General features: G+C 39.0%; 1 protein-coding gene across 8 annotated transcripts in view; it reads left to right on the top strand.

The window, feature by feature from the left end:
- Nucleotides 1–14,306, top strand: part of ROBO2 (roundabout, axon guidance receptor, homolog 2 (Drosophila)) — a 1,357,399-nt gene that overhangs the window by 822,771 nt on the left and 520,322 nt on the right. The gene's annotated exons all lie outside the window — the stretch shown is intronic.

Raw genomic sequence — 14,306 nt, 5'->3', positions numbered from 1 at the left:
TCAGCAGTGTACTTTGTCGATCTGCCTGTTCTGCTCCCCACTCTGTCTCTGGTGAATCCTCTCACCCTCTGCATCTCTGGCCTGTACCCCAGTTCTACATGAATGTATAAATAAATCTTTTAAAAGAGTATGTTTATTGAGATAAAGTTTGTATATTGCTGTGTCTTTGGGGGTTATAGGTTTAAACATTTATAAATGTATATTTTTATATCATACCTACCACCCGTGGCCCAAATTATCTTCACTATCAATGCAGCAGTCAACACTGAATGATCATAGTAAAAAGGTCTCTGAACATGAAGTATATATGCTCATAGACTTAGTTTCTTGTCTGTTTTGTTTGTTTGTTTGTTTGTTTTAATCATGAAAGCTTGTATAATTTTCTTTAGTCCTATAGGATTATAATATAGCTCTATGGACTCTATATAGGTCACTCGGTCTCAAGGGATATATTCTGACCTTTGTAGAATTCATATCGGCAGCATTATATGCTGTTGTATCCGTGATGCTAATATCCTCCTTATTGAAATAAAATAGAGGTCTGCGATGTTAGAATAAGTCTGGTCAGCGTTGTAATATGTATTGTAACAGATGGAGCAGTCATGTCTTTCAAATCTATACTTGGCCCTGAAGAACAACTTACGACTGATGGCTTCACATAAGTACAAGCATAACAGTTTAGACCAGATGTGCCAATAAAAGATAATCAAAATAACCACTAATTCATATCACTGTTTATGAAGTAACTGCATTTCACAGAATCTGAATCTGAAAGCCATCCTTCCTGGACAGGAGTCAGGCCCGGATATTGTATACAAGAGCTGAAATCCTTGAAAATGTCCTTACATGAGCAGAATTAGTTACAGAACGTCCCTTTTTTTTTTTTTTTTAAGATTTATTTATTTGTGCATACAGAACTGGGGTACAGGCCAGAGATGCGGAGGGTGAGAGGATTCACCAGAGACAGAGTGGGAAGCAGAACAGGCAGATCTACGAAGTACAATGCCGAGGGGAGCAGTGGGCGGGCCAGGAGAGGTCTGTTGAGCCATGTGGTCACCTCCGGGACAGGCAGAAATCGAACTCATGCAGAAGTGGCTTAAGCTTCTTAGTGCTGTGCTTTAACCTGCTGCGCCACCAGGGAGGGCCTCACTTAACAAATTTTTATTGGTGTATGCTGTTACATGCCACGCTATCGCAGGAATACTCACATTGTCAGAAACTCAGACATTGTCTAAGAAACTCACATTGTCTCAGAAACTCACCTTGTCTTTCTGGATATATTTTCTTTATCTACAACATTAGAGTTGAATGAGTGACTCCTTAATGACGATTCCTCTTAAGAAGGGACATTCTGGGCCCTCCCTGGTGGCGCAGCGGGTTAAAGCACAGCACTAAGAAGCTTAAGCCACTTGCCCATGAGTTCAATCCCCGCCTGCCCCGGAGGTAACCACATGGCGAGGCAGACCTCTCCTGCCCGCCCGCTGCTCCCCTCAGCAGTGTACTTCATCAATCTGTCTGCTTCCAGCTCTTCTCTGGTGCATCCTCACACCTCCTCCACATCTCTGGCCTGTACCCCAGTTCTGTATGAATAAACAAATCTTTAAAAAAAAAATTGTTAAGTGAGCTGAACAAATGACACTCTTCCCTCCTGCACTTTCTTTATTTCAAACATTGCAGCTTCTCATGCCACTGAAAACTATCTGCAAGCAGGTGTATGCCTTTTAACGCCAAAATATTATTGTCTTTTTCTTATATGAAATACTGTTATAAAGCAGTCACGTTTGGGGAGCGGTTAATGGATTTGTAATCAGAAGGAAAGAGTTACACAGCTACTTATCAAACATTCAGATAGAAAACTAAATTACATCAGCAGTGAAACGTCAGGGATCTCAAACATCAATTTTAATTTAAAAGCATTTCTGGAGACAAGGCACAATATAATTCTATTCCTCAGTTGAGACAGTACTATTTCAAGGAAAATTAATATAGAAGTCCGACAAACAATAATGTTATAATCCCCTTATATGTCTTTCTGATGACAATAGTGATGACAACATCATATTACAAAAAGAAATCTCAGTCTGAAGAAAACAGGTAGGAGAATTTCCCCTGAAACCCTAATGCAGTTTGCTCCTTGTGAGGCTGATGGCCCAAACACTCAGACAGTGACATCTCCAGGGAGCTGGCATCACATATATGAGAGAGGCCAATATTAAATTGCTAGACTAGTAGTTCCAAAGTTCATGCAAAAGCACACACAGACATTACTAGACTGGACATCCAAAGACCTTACACAGAAGCAAAAGTAAATTGCACAGTACAGGTACAACAAAGTCTGAATAGAAACCTGCTACAGTGTACACAGAGTTGTTTTAACTCAATATTTTGTCGGGGCCCTGGGGATAATTCCCCCACCCCTCTGGGTTAGTTTTGGACTGGACAGACTAATTAATAGGGGCAAAATTTAGCTATATACATTTGAAGAATTCTGAATTAAAAAATATTGGGGAAAACTGAAGGTTTATATCCTGTGTGTGTGTAGGTGTGTATACTGCATTGCCCACTACTTGCTACTGATTATGGTGATAGGCTGACTTCTGCTGGGCTTAGGGATGGGATCAGGGAGCACCTGGGGCATGAAGAAGAGAAATGGGGCACATCTGATAGGGAGGCAGTGAATCCATAAGACAAAGCCTTGCCTCTACATGTTTGCCCTGCCTTAAGATAAGTTTCTCTGATAAAAAGGTTATTTGTGGAGATGACCCTACATCTGGGTAAGCTGCATTCTTGAAGAATATTTGGTAGCAGTTTCACTCCAGGCCCATAGAACCTCTGTTGACCTCAGCTCCACATGCCAAGGAGAAACCTAGAGGAAAAAACAAAAACAAAAACAAAAACAAAAAACATAAACCTGGAAACAATGAAGGAAAAGCCTGTCTGAACATTTTGGTGGAGGAAATCCTACAGTGTGACAAAAACCGTTACAAACAGCCTTTCTCCCATTTATGTCCCCATGGTGTGTTATTGAACTACTACAGTAGTTCCTCTGTTAAGCACTGAGAGATCGCCTGAGGATCAGGGAGAGACAAGCTCAGAACCCTAGAAAGGGTGTAGTCAAGTACTGCTCTCAGATCCACTTAGCATTTGAATTAGGTGGGGGAGGAGATGGAAGCTAAGCAGGCTCAAAAATTCTGTGGTGTGAACTAATGAGCACACATCTCCTCAAGACAAAAGTGAAGTGGGTAGAAAGAAACCAAATGAATACTTGATACTGTGAAGAGCTACCAGAAGCCCAAAGAACATCAGCTCACTTGACTTTCTCTAGTATTTTAGTGAAACGGAGCAAGCTCTCCCATCTCCCCTCCCTTCCTTCCTTTCCTGCTGTCCTCTTCCCACCTCAGCCTCCCTGTCCTTCCATTGCATTCAACTTACTCTTCTTCATAACCAGTTGAGGCACCTAAATAAGAAACCACTCCTGTAATCCCCTGTTTACTAATATCCACTGCTTTTTGAAAGTTAAAAAAATGCTCCCCCCTCCCTCTCTTCATCCAGAAAAATTGTGGGGAGAAATGGAAGCCATCATGACTCAATGTGCTCCTTGATGTTTGCACTCTTGTTGAAGGTGCCTAATTTCTCAGTATCTCAATTTTTTGTAGTTCATACTGAATAATCTTTTTTTGATCTAAGTCCTTCAAAAATATTAGCGAACCATCTGATAATGTTCTCTTACCACTTTTTCCTGGTTCTACGCATGTAAGACTTCTTTTCCTCCAACTTTGGCCCCATGCTACTATGCAGGGGATTGAAGTTTGTGGAATGTTTTGTTCCGTAGGTCTAGATTTCATGTATAAACACAACTTGTGATAAAATTGAATTTTTATTATGGATACTATTTAAGACAGAAAGTAACAGTCTGATGAGACTATATTCTTTTGAGTTGGTTTAAGAGCACAATATATTGTCTGTTAGGTTTATCACTGCTTATTAATAATTAATGGTAATTAGATGACTTCTGTTGGACTAACATACACTAACATACAATAGCTGAGATAGCTACATGTTCAGTAATTTGTGGGGCTCTTATGTTTGGAGAGTATATTGTTTCATGTATATTTTTTTTTTTCAAGATTTATTTATTTGTGCATACAGAACTGGGGTACCGGCCAGAGGCTCAGGGGCGGTGAGAGGTTTCACCAGAGACAGAGTGGGGAACAGAACAGGCAGATCAACGAAGTACACTGCTGAGGGGAGCAGAGGGCGGGTCAGGAGAGGTCTGCCACACCATGTGGTCACCTCCGGGGCAGGCGGGAATCGAACTCATGTGGAAGCGGCTTTAAATTCTCAGTGCTGTGCTTTAACCCGCTGCGCCACCAGGGAGGGCCTCATGTATATTTTTTAATTGAATAACTGAAGGGAGAGATGGACTTGGGTAATATTTTTAATTTAAAAACAGAAAATCTATAAAAAAGATGAGAGTTCAACGTTCTTCTTAAGACTATATTAAAATATTTCGAGAGAAAATAATTTCAGTCTATTCACTGGCATAGCAGCCGTGTACATCTGGTTCCGCGATAACCTTCACTACATTTTGCAAGAGGCGTTCTGTAATGAACATCAGTAAAAACAGAACTGAATCCTTTTAGTTAATATTTCCACAAAGAGACATTTTTTATATAGTTTTTATATAGTTTATTTTTACATCATTTTGTACATTTTTTTTTTTTTCATCTCAATTGTAATCCCCGTGGGTTTCCCATCACCGAGTCACCGGGGTGCCATCACCATAGTCCCGTGCACATTCCTCCCTTACCAGCCCCCCCCCCCCGGGTTTTTGATCCCATTCCCCACTCCACCCCCACAAAATGCAAAAATATATTTTTATTTAGATATTGTTTCTTCTAATATCTTCAAGATATAATTTTTTTAAATTTCACTATGATCTTTAATTACGCAAAAATTGTCAAAGGTTCTAAATAAGCACATAACTAATTTTTAATTGGAAAATATGGCAATTGCAATAACATTTAACAAAAGGCAATATCTAAATTTTGAAACTGTCCTGGTTAAATTATTTTCAACTTTACAGATTGACAAATAAGTTGTTATTAATTGAATTGCTCTCATAACCTTAAGTTATATAATCAGATTATAATAGAGGATATTAAAAATACCATTCAGCTCTGAAATATTAAACTGGTTCATCTAAACTTTTAAAATTTTAACTTTTCTTGCATTCATTTTCTTTGTATTTAGATATATCACTTTAAGTGTATGTATGTATATGATGCTTTTTATTTAATTAAATTTATAATTCATATTAATGCTATTTTCCAAGACTTCTACCAATTTATAAGTTAGAAGTTATTTCCTCATTTTTTTTAAATTTCCAAATAGTTATATCAATTTTCTAGGATTGTCATAACAAAGAACTACAATCCCAGTGACTTTAAACAACAGAAATTTATTTGTTTACAATCCCAAAGGCTAGAACAGCAATGTGTTGGCAGGGTGATATTTCCTCCCAAGACTTGAGGAAAGAATACTTTGTAACCCTTTTTTCCAGAGTCAGGTGGTCCAGCCATTCCTTAGCAGGTGGCAGCATTAACTACAATCCAATCCAACTCCAGAGGTCTAATCTCTACCATTGTCTTTACACATCTAACTTCTCCCTATGCTTTTCAAGCCTGTATCCATATTTCCTTCTTCTTAATGGGGGGCACTAGTTATTGAATTAGGCCTCATTTTAAGCTAGCTCCCTGTGGTCTAGTGGTTAGGATTTGGCACTCTCATTTTAACTTGATCACACTTGGAAAGAGCTATTTCCAAGTACCATTGCATTTTGAGGTTCTAGAACAACCTGAACCCGTGTTACTCTACATAACCCAGTATAGACATGTATCATAATGTATGATGACATCTGATGTCATATATTCATCAACTCACAGAGGAAAGCATTTGGGAAAGAGGGAGATGATCTGTTCTGCATGTTCATTTGAAAGATTATTTACTTCATCTGGTGACTTGGTGTTTTATGAAGGATTTGCTAGCCAGTGAGTAACAGAACAGTGAGTGTATCAGGGATATGTGAGTGGTACCTCATAGGTCAGGCCTGGCAGTGTCTCTCTCCCATGGGGCAAAACTCTGTCACATGAAGCAAAGTAACCACAAGAGGGGCTGGAAGATTTGGCCAAGCTCTTTGTTGAATAAGGAAAGAAAATGATTCCAGTTAACTGTGTTTTCTCTATCACCATGATGTAGATTCATTAGCACATTCCAAGAAACCTACAGGTTGGAAACCAATTTAATTGTACATTATGCCAAGCCTTTTAAGTGAAGCTTCTAAATGCCTGTGTGAGTAGGCAGCTTTATCTTTGTCTTAGAGTTCAGTTTTTAGCTAGTAAGCTCTCTCCTTCCCCCATATAGACATTCCTTTATTATCCGTGCTCTCACAGGTATCGTGAAGTAGAAAAGTGGCTCGTTTCACTTAGACTTGAGAAGCCTCAAATTTCCCTGATGACAAGTGAATGGCTGACTTAATAGTATTGCAGAATGTCTAGAAGTCTTTAAAATAAAGTACATTTTCAACTTTTTGATGATTTAAATGATTCAGAAAAAGCTTCGAGATGAACTACCAGAAACCCTATAAAAACATTCCTCCATATATGTGATATGATAGCTTTTTAATAACTGTGTTTGGCGGGAAATGGAGAAGGGAGAAAAAAAAAAGCAGATTAGTCATAACCTGGATTTAAGTAAGGTACGGAGAAAAGTTTAGAAAATATTCAGTGCTCATCACACTACAAAATCCTCACTGACCCTGTCTATATCAATCAGCACTTCAAGCACTCATATTGGCCAGATCACTGACAGAAACAAGCACAGAGGTGTAGTCTTAGGAAAGTGAGAAGGAAGATATTTGGCAAAACGTTTCTCTGAATTGCTAAAAGTTAAAATTATACTAGATGCCCAGTCTTTCTTATATCCAATGCAGTGCACAGATATATTACATTTTATATTCCTACTAAGTGTAAGAAACTAGTCATTGAAATAAGTCAAATATTTAAAAAATAAAACCAAATCAATACCATGGCGGTATATAACTTGGATCCAATGATCAAAACAAAACAAAACAAAACAATTTTCCATCTTAACCATTTTGTTTCCTCATTCCTCTGCATTAATATTATTATATAATATTATTATGGAATATTATTATATAATATATATAATATGGGTGAGCCAAAGTGGCTTAGAGAACAAAAATCACCAACCTCTATACAACTTTCTACTTTGTAAAAGATGAATTAATCAAAACTGCTTGAGAGGCATATTTCAGTAAAATTGGAATATTTTGAATGAAGTATTTTATATGATTCCTTCATTTGCAGATTTGTCTACAGCCTTGGCCCATGGCAATTTCTTCAATGTATTTCACTTTATCACTTAAGGAGGATAACGTGTATACATAGCTTTTATTTTTTTTTTCCCCAGCAAAATTATATCATTTCCTAGACACCCTGCTGGTACCAAACAATTGAAAACCAGGTATTTGCCATAAATACCTGTCATAAATACTCCACAGGCAGTCAGAAGTTATTTTATCAGGCACAAATAAGATAATTTGGACACTGGAAGAAAATCAGAATTTGTTCTCAGTCAGATTAGTTCTATATGATAGACCATAGGCAGTTCAATTGGATTACATGTGCCCTTGGATTAATTCCACGATATTATTATAAAGTAGAACAAGCAACTTCTTTCTAATTTAAGACTACATTATGAAATATACCTAAAAGACAACTCGAAACTCAGTGATTCTATATCTATAAAAACCTGGGACATCTCGTTTTCTCTCTCTCTCTCTTTCTCTCTCTCTATATATATATGTATGTAAAATGAGTCTTCCCCTGAATCTTTAAGAATTCCTCCTTTTAAGAATAACAAACATTCTGCTTGAGATTAAAAAAAAAAAGAATCCCATTATGATTACAGTTATGCATTGCTAAAATTCAATTATACGAAGCCCAGATTGGAGCAGATGGACTTGGAATCATTTGGCAAAGAATCAAAGGGATTTTCTTGAGTTCATGTTATTGTGGTTTAAAAATAGCACAAAATGCATTATTTAATATCGTTGAAATTAGGCTATAAACTAAAATAAGAACTTGAGGACTTTAAATAGAGCTAGTTAATACTGAGCAAAAAAAGTACCCAGGTATTTAGGAAATCGAGCCTGTTTTGGTAATTGGCAATGTAGATAACAATTGCATTTTGTAGACAATTTATATTTTTGTGAAGTTGTCAACTTGCTTATTTTGTAAAAACACTTCCTTAATCTAGATGAGAGGTTACCACTTTTGCTACTGAAGAGTTTCTTTTGGCAGAGGCTGAAGTTTCATCCATTACTAAAATGAAAGGATTGGGGGCAGGGATATGGTCAGTCTTATCAATAGTACTTACCTTAGGAATATAAAATCTCATGGATGTGAAATACTTCCATGTTTTATAAAATCCCAAATTTTAAGGTATGCACAGCATAGAGAAATTCTGAATACTTAGAGAAACTTTGTTTTAATAGTGCATGTTGCAGTGCTGGTTTGTTCTTTCAGAATCTATGTTGCATTTGAAGCTGTCATGCAACTTTTCATTCTAGGTTAAAATTGATTATCTAAATTAGTTTTAATTCTAAAGAGAGAAAAATCCTCTTTCAACACAGGTGACATATTTGATGGCAAGCCCTCTACTTGTTTGAAATATTTCTGTCTTAAATTCCAGATCTTAAACTGAAATATAGTAATAACTTCATGTAATTAACCAAAAGCACTAATCATAGATAGATACTTAGATAGACAGACTTATTATGTGTAGAAAAGTATTAGTGAATATTTGAAAGCTAATTGATTGAAGTCAGATACTTAGAACATATTTCAAAAAAACCCACAATGTACAATTAATCTTGGCTCTCAAATCATTTGAGTGACATGGAGTGTACTGGCAAAAAATAATGTAGAAGCCAATGAGTCATTCTTCTCTGACCTGGATGTCTAATGCTTTATTTTAATTGCCATGTGTCCTTTTATAGATAAAAAGCCATACATATCATCTAAATGTGATATTTCCAAATAGCGTGGGGAGACAATCTTACAATATAGAGAATAATTGAAACTGAACAAGTAACAAATGATGGTGCTTGACTTTTAAAGGACTCTTCAATTTTGAAGACAAAAACTGATCACAAAATTCTGTGTTGTATTTCACTACCAGAGGTTTTCTTAAAAAATCTCAATCAAATCAACTTATTGTAAGTTATTGTATTTCTGTTATTTGTAATATATCTCAAATTAATCCCAGGAAACATAGCCTAACCCTTGGCACAGATTTTGTGGTAAAATTGCATCTTTTATTAGTCTCAGATACCTAATCTTTCTTATCCACGTCTGTAAAATGGGATTAAGTTCAATTATATTAGATTCTCATGGGAATTAAATAATACATATTTAAAAAAGACCAAAAGAAAAAAAAAAAGACACAAGGGATGACCACATGGTGAAGTAGTTTTAAACTGATTAGCATGGATCAGACCTTTGATTTGCCTGTTTATCTGAACTTGCATTTGTTAGCAGAAGCATATTTGAAGGAGTAGAAACAGTGAATTAAGGCTTTTCATTTTATAGCACATCCTTGAAAAAGCTGATATGGGAAATAAATACTTAAAATTTTATTTCTCATATTGTACACATTGCCTTCAGATGAGTATTTTATGGTCCTCCATGAATGACAACTTAGAAATGGAATCACAAAGAAGGCCATCTGATCACTTTACCCAAATTAGGGTAAATTATAGTATCTTATACACTGTCTGCTTTATATGTATTAAAATGTATATTTATCTGATAGGCACATTTTGAGTACATAATAACACCATTCCAGGTTTTACATAAAAGGAGCCTTGACTTGCATGTGCATTTCTCAATTAGCTGCTGTTTGGAAAAGAAAAATAATTCATATTTGAAAAGATACTGAAGCCAAGTGACCACTGGCCATTTGTTTATTAAATCTCTGATTTGGTGTTGGGGCTTTATTCTTCTAAGCTTTATTTACCTTTTAATATTAATGAATACCTGGAAAATTTATTTTTTTAGTTAAAGCATTGTGAAAATTGCATATCCAACTTCAGAATGTTCAGGATTTAATTTTTTTAAAGATTTTATTTATTTATGCATACAGTAATAGGGTACAGGCCAGAGGTGCAGGGGTGGTGAGAGGCTTCACCAGAAACAGAGTGGGGAGCAGAATAGGCAGATCCATGAAGTACATTGCTGAGGGGAGCAGTGAGTATGGACAGGAGAGGTCTGCTGTGTCATGTGGGTCACCTCTGGGGCGGGGATGTAACTTGCACTGAAGCAGTTGCCACCATTTAGCTTAGCTTCACAGTGTAGCACTCCAACACACTGGCCACCATGGAGGGCCCTAAGGATTTAATTTTTTTTAAAATAATATAATAGTTTATTTTTACATCATTTTGTGCCTTTTTCCATCTCAGTTGTAATCCCCATGGGCTTCCCATCACCAAATCACCCATGTGCCATTACCATCACCATGCACTTCTCTCCCCTCACCGTTTCAAGATTTAATTTTTTTTTAAATTTATTTATTTATTCATACAGAACTGGGGTACAGTTCAGAGATGTGGAGGGTGAAAGGATTTACCAGGGACAGAGTGGGAGCAGAACAGGCAGATCGACAAAGTACACTGCTGAGGGGAGCAGCGGGCGGGTCAGGAGAGGTCTGCCTCGCCATGTGGATCTCCTCGGGGCAGGCGGGGATCGAACTCATGCGGAAGTGGTTTAAACTTCTTAGTGCAGTGCTTTAACCTGCTGCGCCACCAGGGAGGGCCCTCAAGATTTAATTTTTAATTAAACATTAGAGAAGTGTATTTCTTAGATGTCTTAGAGGTGTGTTAAATTTTAAATTAGAGAAGTGTGTTATATTTTATTGAAATATACACATTTCTTTAAACAGATAATCATCCAATTTTCTAGAAAGTGGTATCCTTTTTGCTTATAGACATAATAGTGTTCTCATGAAATTTCTGTCTGCCACCTTTTATGTTCCTGTTACTGACATACTATTTATTTTTTAAGATCTGTTTCATTTACATAGCATACAAGAACCAGAATACAGGCCAGAGTGTCAGGTGGTGGGAGGATTCAACAGAAACAGTGAGGAGCAGAACAGGTGGAACTACTGAAATATACTGCTGAAGGAAGCTGTGGGTGAGATAGGAAAGGTCTGCTGCCCATATGTGGGTTAGGTCCCTGGCTGGGATGGAACTCATGCTGCAAAGTTGGTGACAGACAGATTGATAGTGCTGAGACCTCAAGCCTGTGCTACCAGAGAAGCCCCTCTTTTAGTCATAATCTTAAATCATCACTTTGTATGTGAATCTCATAAAATCATGTTTTCATCAATCACATTTCATATAAAAGGAGTTGTTTACAATGTGCTCTTTGTAAACATGATTCATGAATTTATCTGCAAGAAAAAGCATAAAACATGAACTTCAAAATTCCTTTGTTCTAGACTTTACTATATATTGATAATATAAGTAATGTATGGTAAAAATGTGGCATTATGCTCAATCACTGTCAGGTTTTGTCACCTTTAGTAGGTTAATTATGATTGTAAATTGATGATAGTTGGCACCAAGTGCCAACTAAATGTAACCAGAAATTCCCCTTAAATAAGCTCCTTTTCTGTGTGAGGTCAAGAACAACTTTCTTTGAGAGATGAAGCAACATTTTGCAGCTCTGTAGGATAACAGCAAGTGGTAGGCCATTTACCTCAAGCCTAACTCCCTTGCTTTTCACACTCAACCTTTCTCCTTCTAAGTTCTTTTATATATTACTTAAGAAAAATGCAACTATAAATGGTTAGTCTATCAAATGTAAAATCAAAGCTATCTGAGCCCTACCTGGTGGCGCAGTGGGTTAAAGCACAGCATTAAGAAGCTAAAGCCACTTCAGCACTAGTTTGATCCCCGCTTGCCCTGAGGTGATCCACATCAAGTGGCAGACCTCTCCTTGCCGGACCACTGCTCCCTTCAGCAGTGCACTTTGTCATTCAGACTGTTCTGCTCCCCACTCTGTCTCTGGTGAATACTCTCACCGCCCCTGCACCTCTGGCTGTACCCCAGTTCTGTATGCATAAATAAATCTTTAAAAAAATCATCTATGTATAGCCAATGAGAAAACTCTTCCAAGTCAACTGTTGCAATAACTTCCTTTTAGAGTTCTAACTTAATATAGTGTCTATTTTGATCTTAATCTGCAACCTTCATGATGTGTTAATTTCTGCATTACTTTTATTAGAAAGATTGTCAGACTATTTTTATTGCATGAATGTAAGGATGTTTGAGATTTGGGGGTGATGCATTATGTAGTGAAATTAGGTAGACTTTGTGATCTCAGACTTTAACTTAGTCCAGATATTTAAAATACAGTTTTAAAGAATTGTCAGTGATTTTTTTCCAGTATTATAGTTAGATAAAAGAGATGCTGATCCAATGAGCTGTGGGCCTTTCCTAAACCACAGAATTACCTACTTTAGTCTCTTTGGCTTTTCGGGAAGGTGGGATGCAAGTGAACTTAGCCTCTTTCACATAAAATCACCAATTATTCATTCAGAAGCATTACTGTGAGAATTCAAGTGATTTGACTTACACCTACTAGGTCAACCCACTAAAGTGGATTTTTTTTCCTTTAGCACAACTATTTCACTGGCATGATTTTCAGGCACGCTTGAGGGGCCATAAGAACTTCTTCATTGCCGAGTGTCACTAATCATTTCTTTGCTAAATACACAATATCAGGTCCATCTTAGGCAAGAGAGAGCAAAATTAAATGGCAATACCAAAACACACCCACCAAACAAAAGGCTGTTCTTCCAACGACCTCAATCTTTCCTAACATTTTCCAGTAGGGGGAACTAAAGCCTCACCATCCAGCGTCTGGCTCGGCTGGGAGACCTGCGTGAGTTCCTCTAACTCGCCTTCTAATCACCTCAACAAGCATCAAACAGCTACCAGCCAGCCTGTGATCACACGTGAGCCCGGCCACACCGGCCACACAGCGGCACCGAGGACACTGACATCCCTTTGATAACCTGGTTGTCCTTAATCACGCCCGGTCCTGAATGGCTTTCAGTTGTGGGTTCTGCCTTCATTTTCAAGGTTTTGTCATCTTTGGACTGGAATCGGCTCTTTTTTGTGCTTACATTAGCTCAGCTGTATTTTCTGCTTCCCCTAGCTTGTGTTTTCTGTAATTTTCCCCAGTGGTGCCTGGGGGGGGGGGGGGCGAAGATGGGGGGACACATACTTCGGGTACCCCCTGTAAGCGCTAAGGTCCCCACTAACCAGCTTCTGAAAAACTCCCTTGCAACCCAGTCCTGCGTCAAACTCCTCTTTGAGGGGTCAAAAGGCAACAGAGTAACCTAAGACGGGATGCCACCCTTCCCTCCCACCTTCCTCCCGGGATTCCTCAGGGGCCCATAGATCTTGGTAAAATGAGCTCGTAGAGGCCAGAGATTTCTGTACCCCCTTGCCGCCCCTTCGTCCATTTCAACGACATAGAAGCACCCCACACAATCTTTCGGCTTCAAAATGTGGTTATATATTTCTTTCCGTTCCCTTTCTCCCTCCCGCTCAGCTACACATTTTGTTAAAAGGTGAGGAGTGAGTGTTTGTGTGATTTTTACGAGTAATGAGGCTGTGCCCTAGGTCCTGGAGGATGGTCTTTTTTTCCAGAACGCGCGTGCATCTCTGGCAGACGGAGGGATGAATAATTAGGAAGGGCTTCCATGAAATCACTCACCGAGAAAATTACCTGCCCATTAAACGGGACGAGGCGAGGAGCGGAAGGCTGCAGCCCACCTATCCCCTCCCGAGGCGGGAAGGTGGGGGCGGCGGTGGTGGAGCAGGCGAAGGAGTTGACCCGGGGACTCGGCTCCGATTTTGTTGATTTCCGCTCCCAAGGGCTCTGGGCTCTCCTGCCACCCTCCGCACCCCATCCCGCCGCCCCGCGGGCTGGCGCCCCCTGCCCCCGCGGGTGGGGCGTCGGGGGGTAGAGGGCTCGGCGCACCCTCCGTCTCCCCGCCCCCCTCCCACGCCGCCCTCCCGGGGGCAGACTCCGAGCAGCGTTCGTTCCTCCCCTCCCCTCCCGCCTCCTCGCCTTCCCTCCTCTAAAGTCCTTCCACCCGCGGCAGCTGCCGGTGGAGGCGGACGCTCAGCGGCTGGGCGGCGGGAGCAG

Source organism: Condylura cristata, unplaced genomic scaffold, assembly GCF_000260355.1.
Source record: "Condylura cristata isolate star-nosed mole 26May11 unplaced genomic scaffold, ConCri1.0 scaffold00003, whole genome shotgun sequence".
NCBI classification, from domain to species: domain Eukaryota; kingdom Metazoa; phylum Chordata; class Mammalia; order Eulipotyphla; family Talpidae; genus Condylura; species Condylura cristata.
The sequence above is the reverse complement of the archived record's forward strand: the minus strand, read 5'-3'. Positions and strand labels throughout refer to the sequence as shown.